Genomic DNA, 14,442 nt, shown 5'->3' on the forward strand with positions numbered 1-14,442 from the left:
TAAATGCCAAAGATAAAATAGAAAGTCCAACTTCTGCATGCAAAGCATGCAGAAGAAAAAAATACTTTTTACAGTATTTCAGCCAAAGAAAGGAAAACATCATTGGAATTGTTACATTAAAATTAGGGAGGCCATTGTTTTAGACTGAGCTCCTGTCCTGGGCCCTAACAGACCAAACCAAACCAAAATGGTGTCACTCTTGCTAAATGCTACATAAACTGAAACATCAAGGAAACAGATAGATACTAAACAAGACCATTTTTTTTTCCTGAAAATAGGAGTTTCCAGTTGAATTTGTAGTAATTTTGTCTTTTGACAGAAATTAGATGTTACTTAGGAAGTTCAGTAATATAAGTTAGTAATTGAACCACCTACCTTTTCTGTATTATTCATTCTTGTACTAACTATAGAATAGATATTGTGCCATCTACTTAAACATTTTTAAAAATTAGATGAGATAAAACTCGTCGATGGTCACAAAGTAAATAAGTGACAGAGAGGGGGTTGATCCCAGATCTTTTACTTCAAAGCCTCATATTTTACCTAGTTTCCTTCTGGCTATATGGAGACTGAGAGTCGAGGTTACCAGACAAAAGAGAGGGTAGGGGCAAAAAGACAGAACAGGGAAGTTTTTGAGTGTGTATGGGGAGAGGGACATTGCAGTTTAGTTGGGGTGTATGGTCAATGAACATCAGGGGAGTGACATAAACTGACAAAATGCTCTGATTGGGTCTAAGAAGTTTAGACTCAATGGATGGACAATGGGGTTCCATTGAAAGGTTTTAACCAAGGACAAACTATGGACAGAGTTGAGTTTTAATATGCTTACTTATCATATTTTTAAAGTAATGGAGCTTCTTCTCTATGTTAACCACAGAAGAAATCTTCACTGTTTTAGACAAAGTGTTTTTAATGAGATGGATTTGACGATCAGGTTAATTTCCTATGACATCCTTTAAATCATACCATATGGGATATTGCTGCTTTTATATGTACTTAAAATGGACTCTTTTTAACACTCAGACGCAATCATTACTAATGCCATCACAATAGATTAATAGCATAATGCCAGCTGTGCATTCAACACAGAGCATCTAAGCCTCTCTATAGGGGTTATTATTCATCAATCAAATACAAACAAGCATGGGGAAAATGTAAATTTAATCCTGTAAGATATTGATGAACAAAAGCTTCAGGTTGAGTGTTTGAGGTAATTGTAACATTTTGCATCTGGTGAAAGGCCAGACCATTAACAGAGGCATTTATTTACTACAAGGCAAAAATTGGGAAGATTTGGGAGATCAACAATTTCAGGGACCAGACAGATGTCTCAGATATCCCAGGACACTGCCTGGGATTATGCCTGATTTCTGGACTCTCTCTATCCTGGACGTCCATATTGACCAGCTGGAAGGGATGAAGGGAAGCTGGCAGAGGCATTAAGGAGCATTCAGCAGCAAGAAACGGACCGTAAGAATTAGGGAAGAAGACTGGCTCTGAAGCTTAGTGAAAGGGCATCACAGGTACTCTGTAACGCTCTGATCAGACCAAGGATGCTGTTCATATAGCACTTGTGCTGTAGACAGGACATTTCCAGATCCAAGGATCAGACAGAAGAATATTGACCCTAACAGCATGAAGGACTGGAATAGAAAGTGACAATAATTTTTGAAGAGATAGTAAGACAGAACAAGAATACAAATCCATTAATTCATTTAAAAATCCATTCATTCTATAAAAATTATTTGGATGCCTAATTTATTCAAGGCACTGTTCTGAGTGCTGGGGATACAACAGTGCAAAAACAAAGAAACAAACAAAGAAGAAAAGTTCTCTCCCTCTAGAAGCTCTCATTCCAGTGGAGAACATGGGCATCCAGCCACTATGGTGAACAAATACATCTATGATGTGTCACGTACTGGTAAGTGCTTTGAAACAGGGTAACTACATAATGGTTGCAGCAACTATAAATCCAAAAGATCTTTAAACACGTTTCCTTCCATTCCACCTTGGTGCCAGCCATTTCTGGATGTGTACTTTTTTGTCCTCCTTCCTTCTTCACATGTGCGTTTTGGCATGTGTTATAACTTGGCACTAAAATGCACATGTGAAGAAGGAAGGAGGACAGAAAAAAGAGTACCCATCCCCAAATGGCTGGCACCAAAGCTGAATGGAAGGAAAGGTCTTTAAAGGTTACAGAAGAATCTACAATGTCACCAAAGTCACTTTCAGAGCAGGAAGGGAGTGTGTTATTTGCAAAGCAGCATGCCAGCTTCTCTGTAATTTCTGAAGCAATAAAGGTACTGATGCAAGGATGTGAGAATGAATCCATTTCCCTTCCCTTAGGAACAGCACAGCACAGTTGACTTGCTTCTTTAAGCAGGAGTTTTGCTTTATTTTTAGAATGAAACTAAAGTTTATGGTATTACACATCTAGATGGTTAAAGTTTTCTGAATTATCAATTACGGAGCCCAGGATTCTGAACTTAATGGACTGTACAGTAGGTTCATTAGAGTAAGACTAATTTTTACTATGTTATAACCTGTCTCTAATTTCAAAATAATGGAAACTACTAGAAATTGTTATCAAACTTTTAAAGCATTATCAGCTGTTGAAATATGTAGTCCTAAAGCAGAATCTCTGCAGCTGTGGACTAAGCCTCATAGTATTACCATCAACACTCACACATTGATTAAATACTAATGTGACCCCAAGGCTATTTCTAATTTTTTTCTTTCTATAGACCTCATACTTCTAAAGCTATTAAGCTACTTTATTCTTCTGCTAATTATCTGAAATGTTATTAATTTGAAGCCTAAAATTCATAGAACTTCTTCAAAGCAACTTTACAATGTCAATGGAGTTGAAGTGAAAAATACAATGAAAAGATGAAGAAAGTTTCAAATGGTCAATTTCCAAACTTCTAAACTTTATGATACACACCATTCTAATCTCTCTGCTGAATCAGTTAGTAAGCACAACAGTCTTGACATAAAGAAGGAAAAAATATATTTATTAGCAACTATTTCACACCAGATTGATTATTCTCTCTCAAACATATTTTTGTAACAGTGTAGTTGGTCAGTTTACCGTAGTCTAAAACAAATCGCATCTTATTTTCAATTTGTTAGTTAAACCTTGGCTTCCCTGATTTTGCTTTTAAAATGTTCTTTTACTCTCAGGTAGATATTGTTGCCACACATTGACATGGCATTCATTAAGCAACCATTCCTTTATTCAAAACTTCATTCAGCAAGCATTAATTGATCAGTCATGACTAAGAATAAGGTGTTTGGATCCCATTCAAGAGTCTGTTCTTGTTAGAAGGGTGACATGGAGCAATGGATTTAACCTTTATAAACCCATTTTTTCTCATTCAAAATATGGAGAAAGTAAGACTACTACTTCATCATGTTGCTATCTGTACTAAGGAATGCCAACTCTTGACACTCGCCCTGTACCCTCTGTTCCAAATATAGTTATTATTTTTATTGCTCTGAATGAGCCATTCTTTTTACTCCTGGTTTGTTTTGCTTTTCTATTCACACTAAAATGTGCTTCTTCCCTATTGTGAACTCTTATTTAACAATGAAGTTCTAAGTTACCTGTTGTCTCTGTTATAAAATCTTTATTGACTCTGATTCCGCTCCTCATCCTCCTAAAAGTTAGAACTGAGCCTCTCTCTTTCATATTCCTTTATTGTTTTGCTAAGGTTTGTGTTATAGTAACTACAAATTTGTTTCCCTTTTTGTTTACATCTATGTTTCCTTCATTAAATATCAATTTTTAAGCCTTAGAAATACTTCTTATTCAGCCGGGCGCAGTGGCTCATGCCTGTAATCCCAACCCTTTGGGAGGCCAAGGCGGGAGGATCACGAGGTCAGGAGATCAAGACCATCCTGGCTAACAAGGTGAAACCCCGTCTCTACGAAAAATACAAAAAAATTAGCCAGGCATGGTGGCAAGTGCCTGTAATCCCAGCTACTTGGCAGGCTGAGGCAAGAGAATCGCTTGAACCTGGGAGGCAGAGGTTGCAGTGAGCCAAGATCACGCCACTGCACTCCAGCATGGGCTACTGAGACTCCTTCTCAAAAAAAAGAAAAAAAAGAAATACTTCTTATTCACACTTTAGCCTAAGAAGAGTGCCTGAAATATAATTAATGTGCAATAAGTGTTGAATGGATGACAGCATGAATAAATTCATAGTTTATGCATAAATTCCATTATGATTATCTGCTGTGTGCAAGAGCCAATGAGTGCCCAGAGCTCTTACTATGTGCAGTTATTGAGCAAAGTACTTCACAAAAGGTATATTATATAACTTACTGAAATTTGTTTTTATAGGCAAGAAACAAATATTTTAAAATTAGAAATAATTTCTATAAAATCATTGCAGAATCAGTATTGGTAATGAAGCCTGCAATGATTAAAATTTGAGAGAGAAAAAAATCAATATAAACATATATAGTCATAAAACCATTTTTTATTTTTATGTAATGTACGTGTAATATATGTAATATTATAATTATGCAACAATGTAATATATTTACTGTATATATTTTTATTTTATAAACAGAATTGTATTCTCTCAAAATGTTTATTTTTTCTTTTGTTGTATTTATTTTTTAAAAAATATACAAGGCCCCACTATGTTTCCCAGGCTGATCTTGAACTCCTAGGCTCAAGTAATCTTTCTGTCTTAGCTTCCCAAAGTGCTAGGATTATAGCTGTGAGCCACCATGCCCAGCCTCTATTAAAATTGTTATGTTGAAGCCCTAAATCCCAGTGCCTCAGAGTCTGGCTATATTTGGAGACAGGGCATTTAAAGAGGGAATTAGTTAAAATGAAGCCATTAGGGTGGACCTTTATTCAATCTGACTGATGTCCTTGTAATAAAAGGAGATTAGGACTTGCAGAGGGACACCAGATACGTGCTCACAAAGAGAAAGTGCCAGCCATGTGAGGACCTCACGAGAAGGTGCCATGTGCAAGTCCAGGAGGAAGGCCTCAGGAGCACCTGCCGACACCTTGATTTTGGACTTCCAGCATCCAGAACTGTGAGAAAATAAATTTCTGTTGAGCTATCCAGTCTTTGGTATTATTTTGTTATGGCAGCCCTAGTGGGCTAAAACTATATTTGTAATATCTATATTTATCCATATATCTATATCTATATCTATCTATATCTATATCTATATATATCTATATATATAGATATATATCTTTTGGGCTTACATTGATGTAACATGTGTGTTTGATTTTTTTTTTTTTAGACCGACTTTCACTGTGTCGTCAGGCTGGAGTGCAGTGGCACGATCTTGGCTCACTGCAACCTCCATCTTCGGGGTTCAAGTGATTCTCCTGCCTCAGCCTCCTGAGTAGCTGGGACTACAGGCACATGCCACCATGCCAAGCTAAATTTTTGTATTTTTAATACAGGCGGAGTTTCACCATGTTGGCCAGGATGGTCTCATTCTCTTGACCTCGTGATCCACCTGCCTCGGCCTCCCAAATTGCTGGGATTACAGGGGTGAGCCACTGCTGCACCCAGCCTCATGTTTGATTTTAAAAGCCAAATAGGATTAAAATACTTACAACAAAAAACAATAGTCATCTGTCTCACCTTGGATTCCTCTTCCCCAAAGACTACCAATTCCAACTCATTTACTTGTTTCCTCTTGTATTTTCTTCTTGTTTCTAAAAAGCATGCTTATAATCTTACTATATTATATGTTTTTTACATTTGAGATATGGATATTATTATTACATTCTAACCAGAGAAAATGGGGAGTTATTTTTCTTACCTCTTCCCCTCTTTCTTGTAGAAAATATATTTCATAGTTTGGTTATGCCATGTTAACATAATTCTGACTACTACAATGTTACTTTCAGCCAGTTGTAGAATACTAGGACACTAAGTGTCAATCCCACTGATACCTCCATCCCATGAGAACAGTAACCTTCTCTTCATCCTGAAGAGGTCATTTGTATAATGTATTTACAAGAGACAGTTACCTTGTAGAGTGCAATAATTTCACCTCATTGTCACTCCCTTCAATGTCCTCGCTGGCTTCCAACCTGCAATGTAGCCATATCCCAGTATGTGTTAGGCAATCAATTGCCAATTTAGAGCTACAAGACAATTATAAATCAAAAGTATTACAAGATCTTGCTAAATTGTATCAACATACACCTGGAAAGTAGGTGTGGAAATGTATTTTTATGATGCTAAATCAGGGAGGGAAAAATAATTTCAGATAGGGCTGAATATCTTAGTAGGGGTGCACTTCACAAAGATTCCAGATATTATGGGCTGTATCAAGCAGTTGATAGTATATTTCTTTATTTAATTTTACTTTGAATACTTTACTTTGAATACTTTAGAAGCTTATTATGTGTTGCTTTAAATCTTCCTACAAGTATTCTGCTTAATTATTTCAGTGACTAAAACACCTAGACTCATTGGTGGCTGATTCTAAATAAGATTAAGATACTAGGTAATTTTTGCTATAATGTAGAGGAGGAATCCAAAATGTTAGGGCAGTAGATATATGTAATAAATGAAGCTGCCTGCACACCCTTCCTGTCTATGTTTTATGGGGAGGTATATGAGAAAGTGTCTTCATCATGACTTTCAGAAATACATGTACTGATAGAGGTAGAAATAGAATATTTGAAAGTGCTATAATGGCTAATTTCCATTGGCTGCTGGGCAGTGGGAGATACTGTTAACTAAATGGTTATTTATTTTCAGTGGCAATGCTGGAAGCAATCAAGAAGTAGCTCTAACTTAAAAGATGAAGATATGTTTACTTTGGTCCAGAATGGTTGGAAATAGATAAATCTTTGGTGATTACTTATTGATTACGTGTTATTATCAATAAATTTTATGGCTACCCAGAAAGTTCCTATTTGGTTCATGGAATAAACCTTTTGTTATGTGTGCCAATAAGAGACCTGATTGGAGCCACCAAAAGAGACATGGCCTAATAACTAACTCCCAAATTTGTATCAGATCACAGAATCCAAGTCCTTCGAAGTAATGTGGGCAGACTGGAGCAAAGAAGCTCTGACAATATCATAAAAATGTATGTGAACTTCCTTCCTAGCCTTCTCTTATAGCTGTTTTCCAGGATGCTGTGTACTGGGTAAAGAAAAATGCCCATACACTTTAAGGATGATTGGGCACTGATTCTTAGCTAGTGCTAATTCTTGGAGATCCACAACATCACGGCAGACCACAGTGCGATTTTACTGGTGTTGGAGGATAAATGGATATACTCAACAGTTACTAAAAATCCTACCCACATAGATTTCTTCACTAATGGACTTAGACAACATGTGATAGGAAATACCAGTTGGGAATCCCTAGAATTTTTCTTTCCTTCCAAAATACAGTCATGCACTGCATAACATCATCTAGGTCAATGATGGACCACATATAGGATGCTGGTCCCATAATATTATAATACCATAATTTTACTGTACCTTTTCTATGTTTAGATATATTTATATATGCTATTATGTTACAATTGCCTATAGTATTCAGTATAGAAACATACTGTACAGGTTTGTAGTCAAGGAGCAACAAGCTACATCACATAGCTTAGGTGTGTAGCAGGCGGTACCATGTCGGTTTGCGTAAGTGACCTGACTGATGTTCACACAATGATGAAATTACCTAACAACATATTTCTCAGAATATATCCCATTTTTATGCAAGGCACAACTGTAATAAACCAAAAGTAATACTGTATACTTGGGGGATTGCAGAGTATAATGCCAACATCAAAGACTTGAGAGATACTAAGGAGATGATTCCTATCATTTTCCCCACTTACTTTACCTGCTAGGCCCATGCTGAAGACATCCTGGAGGATGATAGCTGATTATTGTGAATGCATTCAAAGGCTAGCTGTAATAGTGCCTCTTCTTAGTTAGTGTGAGCTGCTACACAAAGTAATAGACTTGATGGATTAAACAACAGAAATGTATATCTCACAGATCTGGAGGCTGGAAGTCCAAGATCAGCATGCCAACATAGTTGGGTTCTGGTGAGGACCATTTTTCTGGACTGTAGACTACTGATTTCTCCTTGTATCATAACATGGCAGAAAGAGGGTAAGAGACATATTTGGGTTTGTTTTTTTTTAATAAAAGCACTAGTTTTATTCGTGAAGGCTCTACTCTCATGGCCCCACTTCCTGATAACATCACATTGGGGGTTAGGATTTGGTCATGTAAATTTTGGGGGGACACAAACATTAAGTCAATTGTAAATCTATTTTTTCTTTGTCTCTTTGCTGAAAGAAATCAGCAAAGTCCTTTGTCTCTGCAATATTCTTTTTCTACTGCCATAAGTTAAAAACAGAAGAAACTGCATACAGTCAACAGAGATAGCATTGCAATTTTTATTCTTATGCTTCAAAGCTGAATCAATTATACGTATCTATGTTATAATTTAGTCCTATAGAGCCTTGATCATCCCAGAATTTTAAAGTAAATAAAATGGAGCTACTAAAGAAATTGACAAATCGTACCCCATTAACCAAATTCAGCCTGCAGCCTGTTTTTGTAAGACCTGTGAGCTTAAAGTAGTTAGTACATTGTAAAGGGTAGTAAATGCACACACACACACACAAACACACACACACATATATACACACACAAATATGTGACAGAAACTAAACGTGGCCTACATAAACTAAGATATTTATTTCTGGTGCTTTAGGGAATAGGTTTGCCAACCTCTGGTCTACTATAACAATAACAACATATTCTTAGAATCCAGTAAGTAGGAAGTAACAGTGGTTTGGATGACTGGTAATACAAGAATAAAACGTATAGGTAGTGGCTAATTTTCAAATCTGGCATTAGGCTGATTTCATTATTAATCAATAGTTATATACTATCAAAACCCAGGGGTCATCCAAAGAACAGAACTTAAACCTAGATGAAGTAATTGACAAGTCTTAGTTTGTCTCCCTTTCAGGGAGAGGGAGTGCTTTCTTTTACTGAATAAGAGAGAATTGTATAATTTTAAAAGGCACAGGTCAACTGTATAGTTTAAGGAAATATATGTTTACTTTCTTTCTTTCTTTTTTTTTTTTGAGACAGAGTCTTGCTCTGTCGCCCAGGCTGGAGTGCAGTGGCACGATCTCGGCTCACTGCAACCTCTGCCTCCCGGGTTCAAGTGATTCTCCTGCCTCAGCCTCCTGAGTAGCTGGGATTACAGGCACGTGCCACCACGCCCGGCTAATTTTTTGTATTTTTAGTAGAGACGGGGTTTCACCGTGTTAGCCAGGCTGGTCTCCATCTCTTGACCGGCTAATTTTTTGTATTTTTAGTAGAGACGGTGTTTCACCATGTTAGCCAGGCTGGTCTCCATCTCCTGACCTGGTGATCTACCCACCTCAGCTTCCCAAAGTGCTGGGATTACAGGTGTGAGCCACCGCGCACAGCCTGTTCGGGGAAATATATGTTTAAATGTATGTTTAGTAAAGGCTGTATTTTGATGTTGAATAGCAAAAGGTGGGATGTTATGAGAACCAGTCACGTCTGTAATCTGTGTTTGCATTCAACGTGTTTGGATATCACATCCTAAGTTTGTGGTTTTGCATATTTAACTTGCACATCGCCAGAAAGGCATAACTCATTTTTCCAGCCTCCCTTGATGCTACTGTTCAGGCATATGACCCTGGCTTCACCAGTATCCTACATGTATAAGTAGGATTGTTATTTGAAGGAAGAATACGTGTATTCATAGTTTTGACAAGCACGACAGTGGCGGTATCAAGGTCTTTAGAGGCTCTAGTGTTGGAACTCCTGGCCTCTTGTTCTGTGAACCATAATTCCAATCTGTGATTTTTTATTATATGGGATGTTAGTACCATGTAGGGCAGCAGTGGAGTTTTCACTACAGTAAGGTTCTCCATGTGAGCATGTGGCCATTGTGTGTTCTCTGAACTTAGCTTTCTAATCCACATAGAGATTCTGAGAGATACATAAGAGAATGGAACATATATCTGTCTGCTTAAAGTAACTCAAGAGGACTTTGTTGTTGGTTACTAAGAATTCTAACTGATATTATTGAAAATGTCCCTAAATACTCACAGCTTTAATTTGCCTAGGTATAAAATCTCACTTTACAATTTATTTGCCATGAACATTTTGATTTTGATTAAATGCTTTTTATCAAATGTAGGACTCATTGACAAGTGGACATGTAACCACCTACACTGATTCCTTCATCATCCAAGCATCACCCAAGCTGCTATTATTTCCCTCTGGATTATTGCAAAAGCCTCCCTGCTTTTACCGTTACCCCTGAATCTATCCTCAACAAAGCTGCCACAATTATCGCTAATAATTTAAGCCAGGTCATGGTACCTTCTTCTCAAAATCTTCATTGGTTTCTGTTGCACTAAAAGTCAAAGTCATCACCATGACCTACAACACCTTGCATGGTCTGGAATCTGGATAACCCTAAATGTTTCTCCTATTGCTCTGCACATTTTTCACTCTGAGAAAGCCATACCAGTTCCTTGAACATACCAAGCTTGTTGCTGCCTCAGCAGTTTGTACCTGTTCCCTCTGCCTGGATTGTTTTTATACCAATTATCTCCATACCTGGCTCCCTTGCCTCCTTCAGAACATTATTCGTATGTCCTCTTCTCAGAGTGGGTGCTTCCTTCTCTGACAAGCCTATTTAAAATTGCAATCCTACCATTCTCTGCAGATCAACTCCCCCCTACACAAAGAATTATCTATATTCTATTCTGACTTTTTCTTTCTTGGTAGTAGTTATTACCATACAAATTAGAAGCATCCAAACCAGCAACAAAGAAGTAAAATTATCTCTGTTTGCAGATAATTACTGTTTACATGATCCTAAATGTAAACATGTCCCAAAGATTCCACAAAAAAATCCTGTTGGAACTAAAAGTGAATTCAATAAAGTTGTAAGATATAAAATCAACATATAAAAATCAATAGCATTTTATATACTAATATAATAGAAAAAGAAATATAAAAAGCAATCCCATTTACTACAACATCAAAAAATAACTAGAAATAAATTTAACTAAGGCGATGAAAGATGTATACACTGAAAATTACAAAATATTGATTTAAAAAAACTGAAGGAGCCACAAATAAATGGAAAGTTAACCCATGCTCATGGATCAGAGGAATTAATATTGTTAAAATGTTTATCCTACACAAAGCAATATAGAGATTCCATGCAATCTGTATCAGAATCCTAATGTCATTCTTCACAGAAATAGAAAAATCGATCCCAAAATTCATAAAGAAATGTAAAAATGCCAAATGCCCAAAACAATTCCAAGAGAAAAAAATGTAGGCAATACATTTTCTGATTTACAATTATATTACAAAGCTATAGTAATTAAAAGCATGTGATACTGGCATAAAAACAGAGATATAGACCAGTGGAACAGAATAGAGAGCCCAGAAATAAATCCAAACATATACAGCCAACCAAATTTTGACAAAAGCACCAAGAAGATGCAATTGGGAAAGGATAGTCTCTTTAATCAATGGTGCTGGGTACATTGGGTTTCCATGCACAAAGAATAAAATTTGACCCTTATCCTACACCATACAGAAAAATCAGTGTTTAAACACGATTAAAAAAAATCTATCTCTCTTTGTCACCCAGGCTGGTCTCAAACTCCTGGCTTAAAACTCACCTCCTGCCTCGGCCTTCCAAAGTGCTGAGATTACAGGCATGAACAGCCACACCCAGCCAACACACACACACACACACACAAACACATCTGTATCTGCCTATCTATAATCTGTTTACATCATCCATATATGTATGTGTGTGTGCATGTGTGTGTATACACACATATGGATCTGTGTGTGTGTGTATATATATATATACACACACAGAGAGAGATTGAAACAGATACAGAGACACAGAGACAGACATACAGAAAGTTAATGCTATATTCCCAGCAACCACAGTGGTGTTGTGCATATAGAAAGAATTCCATAACCTGCCTTCAATGGACTTCAGCTGTATTTTGAAGCAGTGACCTGGATCTTTAGGAGGATCCTCAACATCTAGTCCTGTCACTTTTTCAATATCCATCAGAGTTTGCAGCGAAGAATCATCCAGACTTTTCTGGGTGGCTATCAGTGATCTCAGTCTGTGGGCTGTTTCATTTTTCAGTATGTGGATTTTCATTTAATCCATCTGGTTTCACTGCAGTGGCTAGCATCCCCTGGAGTCACTTGGCCGATGACAGTTGGAAAGACGTTCTAGGTGCCTAATGGTTTATTGATACAGATTCTCAGCCAGTGTTCTCATTCCCTGCCTCCTGCTCACCTCCAGTCAAATGCAAAGGTCCTCACTGCTTCTGATTCCCTGAGCCATAGGCATGCTCTGAGTCTCCTGCTCCTAACTTCCTTGAAAACCCCTAGATTTCCGCTTTCTCCAGTCTTCTAAGTTTGTCATCACTCCTCAATCTGCATTCCAGCATTCAAAATTTTATTTTCTCCCTGTTGTTCACTCTTCTCACATTTTCTTTGCTACTGTGGATTTATACCTATACAAAACTGTGATAGTCCTTTCAGGGAGATTTGGGGAATAAAATGTGACTTTAAATTACTGTGGTTAACAAGCTCCTGATCTTTCCATTATGATAAGTGCTTGACTTTGCTTGCTGTTAGGAATGAGAAGTAAGATAAGAAAAAAATTTGATTTTATGAAAAATGAGTATGAGTTAATTAGCATATTAAAGCTTTCTAGACAGAAGAAAACCAATGTGAAAAAAAGTGAGCATTTCATAATTTAAGAACTATCCAGTGCATTTTGGAATGCTAAATATCATTGCTTAGGCTGAGATCAGCTCATCTTCTAAGAGCAAAGTCCTTAATAAAGAGTTTATATCAGAATCACCTAGGGGAGATTTTCAAAGCGTATGAACCTTCATTCTACTCTAAATGCCCTGCATTATAACTAGAATCAGGTTAAAATATAAATTTTTTTCTAAAGCACTGTAAGCACATCTAATGTATAAAATCATCAAGAACTGTTGGACTAGAACAACTAAGCAAAATAAAGGAAAATTTAGTGATATATGCTGAAAATGATTTTTACTGGTAGTACTCAAATAACACAATGACACATTTATATTTCATTTCTTCATTCAATAGAAATTTAAAACAATCTTATTTTGTTTCCAATCATCAGTGAATTCATTCTCTAATGCGAGAATATTACCCTCTTTGTGTAAAGTGACAGACTGCATTGTCTGTGACATAGTGGCACACGTATTTGCCCATAGGTCTATGATATATAGGCTGACGTTCGAAATAATAGTAAAACAACAACAACCAGCTTGGCTACAGATAATAGTGAAGAATGAAGTAGAACCAAGATCTCAAGGAGGTCATGACACTCATTACAAATATTCCCCTAAATTCAAGCAGGATACAAAATATAAAAGACACAGTGATACCTTAGCTTTTGAGGATACTGTCATTGATGCACAGTTTAGCAATGATTGCATAGGCACACTCTTCAAGTCTGAAATTACCTTTTTGTATCAAAGAGAGACACAAGCTGGAATTACAAACATAAATAAAAATACAACTAAAAAGAGAGAGATGGAGGGCAATTGTTGTTGTGGTTGTTGAGGGAATCCCTTCTTTCATTTTTCCATGCAGAGGGATATCTATTAGTACAACAGTTCTGTCTTCTCTTTGCCCTTCTCTCTCTTTTCCTCAAGGAGAAAAGATTATCCGACTGGCAATTTTAGAAGCAACATCTGGGTATTTATAGTTCACTGCTTTTCTCAGTATTTCTTTTCAGAATTTGCTTATCTACAGAGAGTGTGTGTTTTGTTCTGTTCTTTGCCATGCGGTAAAAGGAAGCTGTCCCCTGGGGGAAGGCCCCTGCACTTGTTCAACAATACCTAAATGAATTGATAAGCCTGCTTAACTATAGATTACAAGATTAGGATACTTATTTTTGCTGTACACCTAAACCGTATTCTCCAGTAGCCATTTTACTAATAAAGTTCATCTTTAGTCCACCATCTCTTCTGCCTGACTCCTTTGTCAGGGATACTATTTATTAGCTTCCTTAAATCCCAATATTGCCAGTTAGAGTCTACTAGCAAAGTTCTTAGGACTTGGAGAAGATGTGTTTAAGTTGGTGTTTCTTTCCACAATATCTGCTTAATAAGGAAGTTACAGAAACAATAGTAGCAGTAGCGGTGGTAACTGGCATTTATTGAGGGCCTACTACCCTCAAAAAATGTCAGATAGGTGATTTTATCTAATTTTCACAACTCCAAGAAATAAATATAATTGCTATCCCAATTTTTGTGATGTGAAAACTGAGTCTTTTTAAAAATAAGTTTATTTTTATAGATTTAGGAGGTACGAGTACAGTTTTGTAACATGTA

The sequence above is a fragment of the Pan troglodytes genome, chromosome 17 (assembly GCF_028858775.2).
Source record: "Pan troglodytes isolate AG18354 chromosome 17, NHGRI_mPanTro3-v2.0_pri, whole genome shotgun sequence".
In the NCBI taxonomy this organism is placed as follows: domain Eukaryota; kingdom Metazoa; phylum Chordata; class Mammalia; order Primates; family Hominidae; genus Pan; species Pan troglodytes.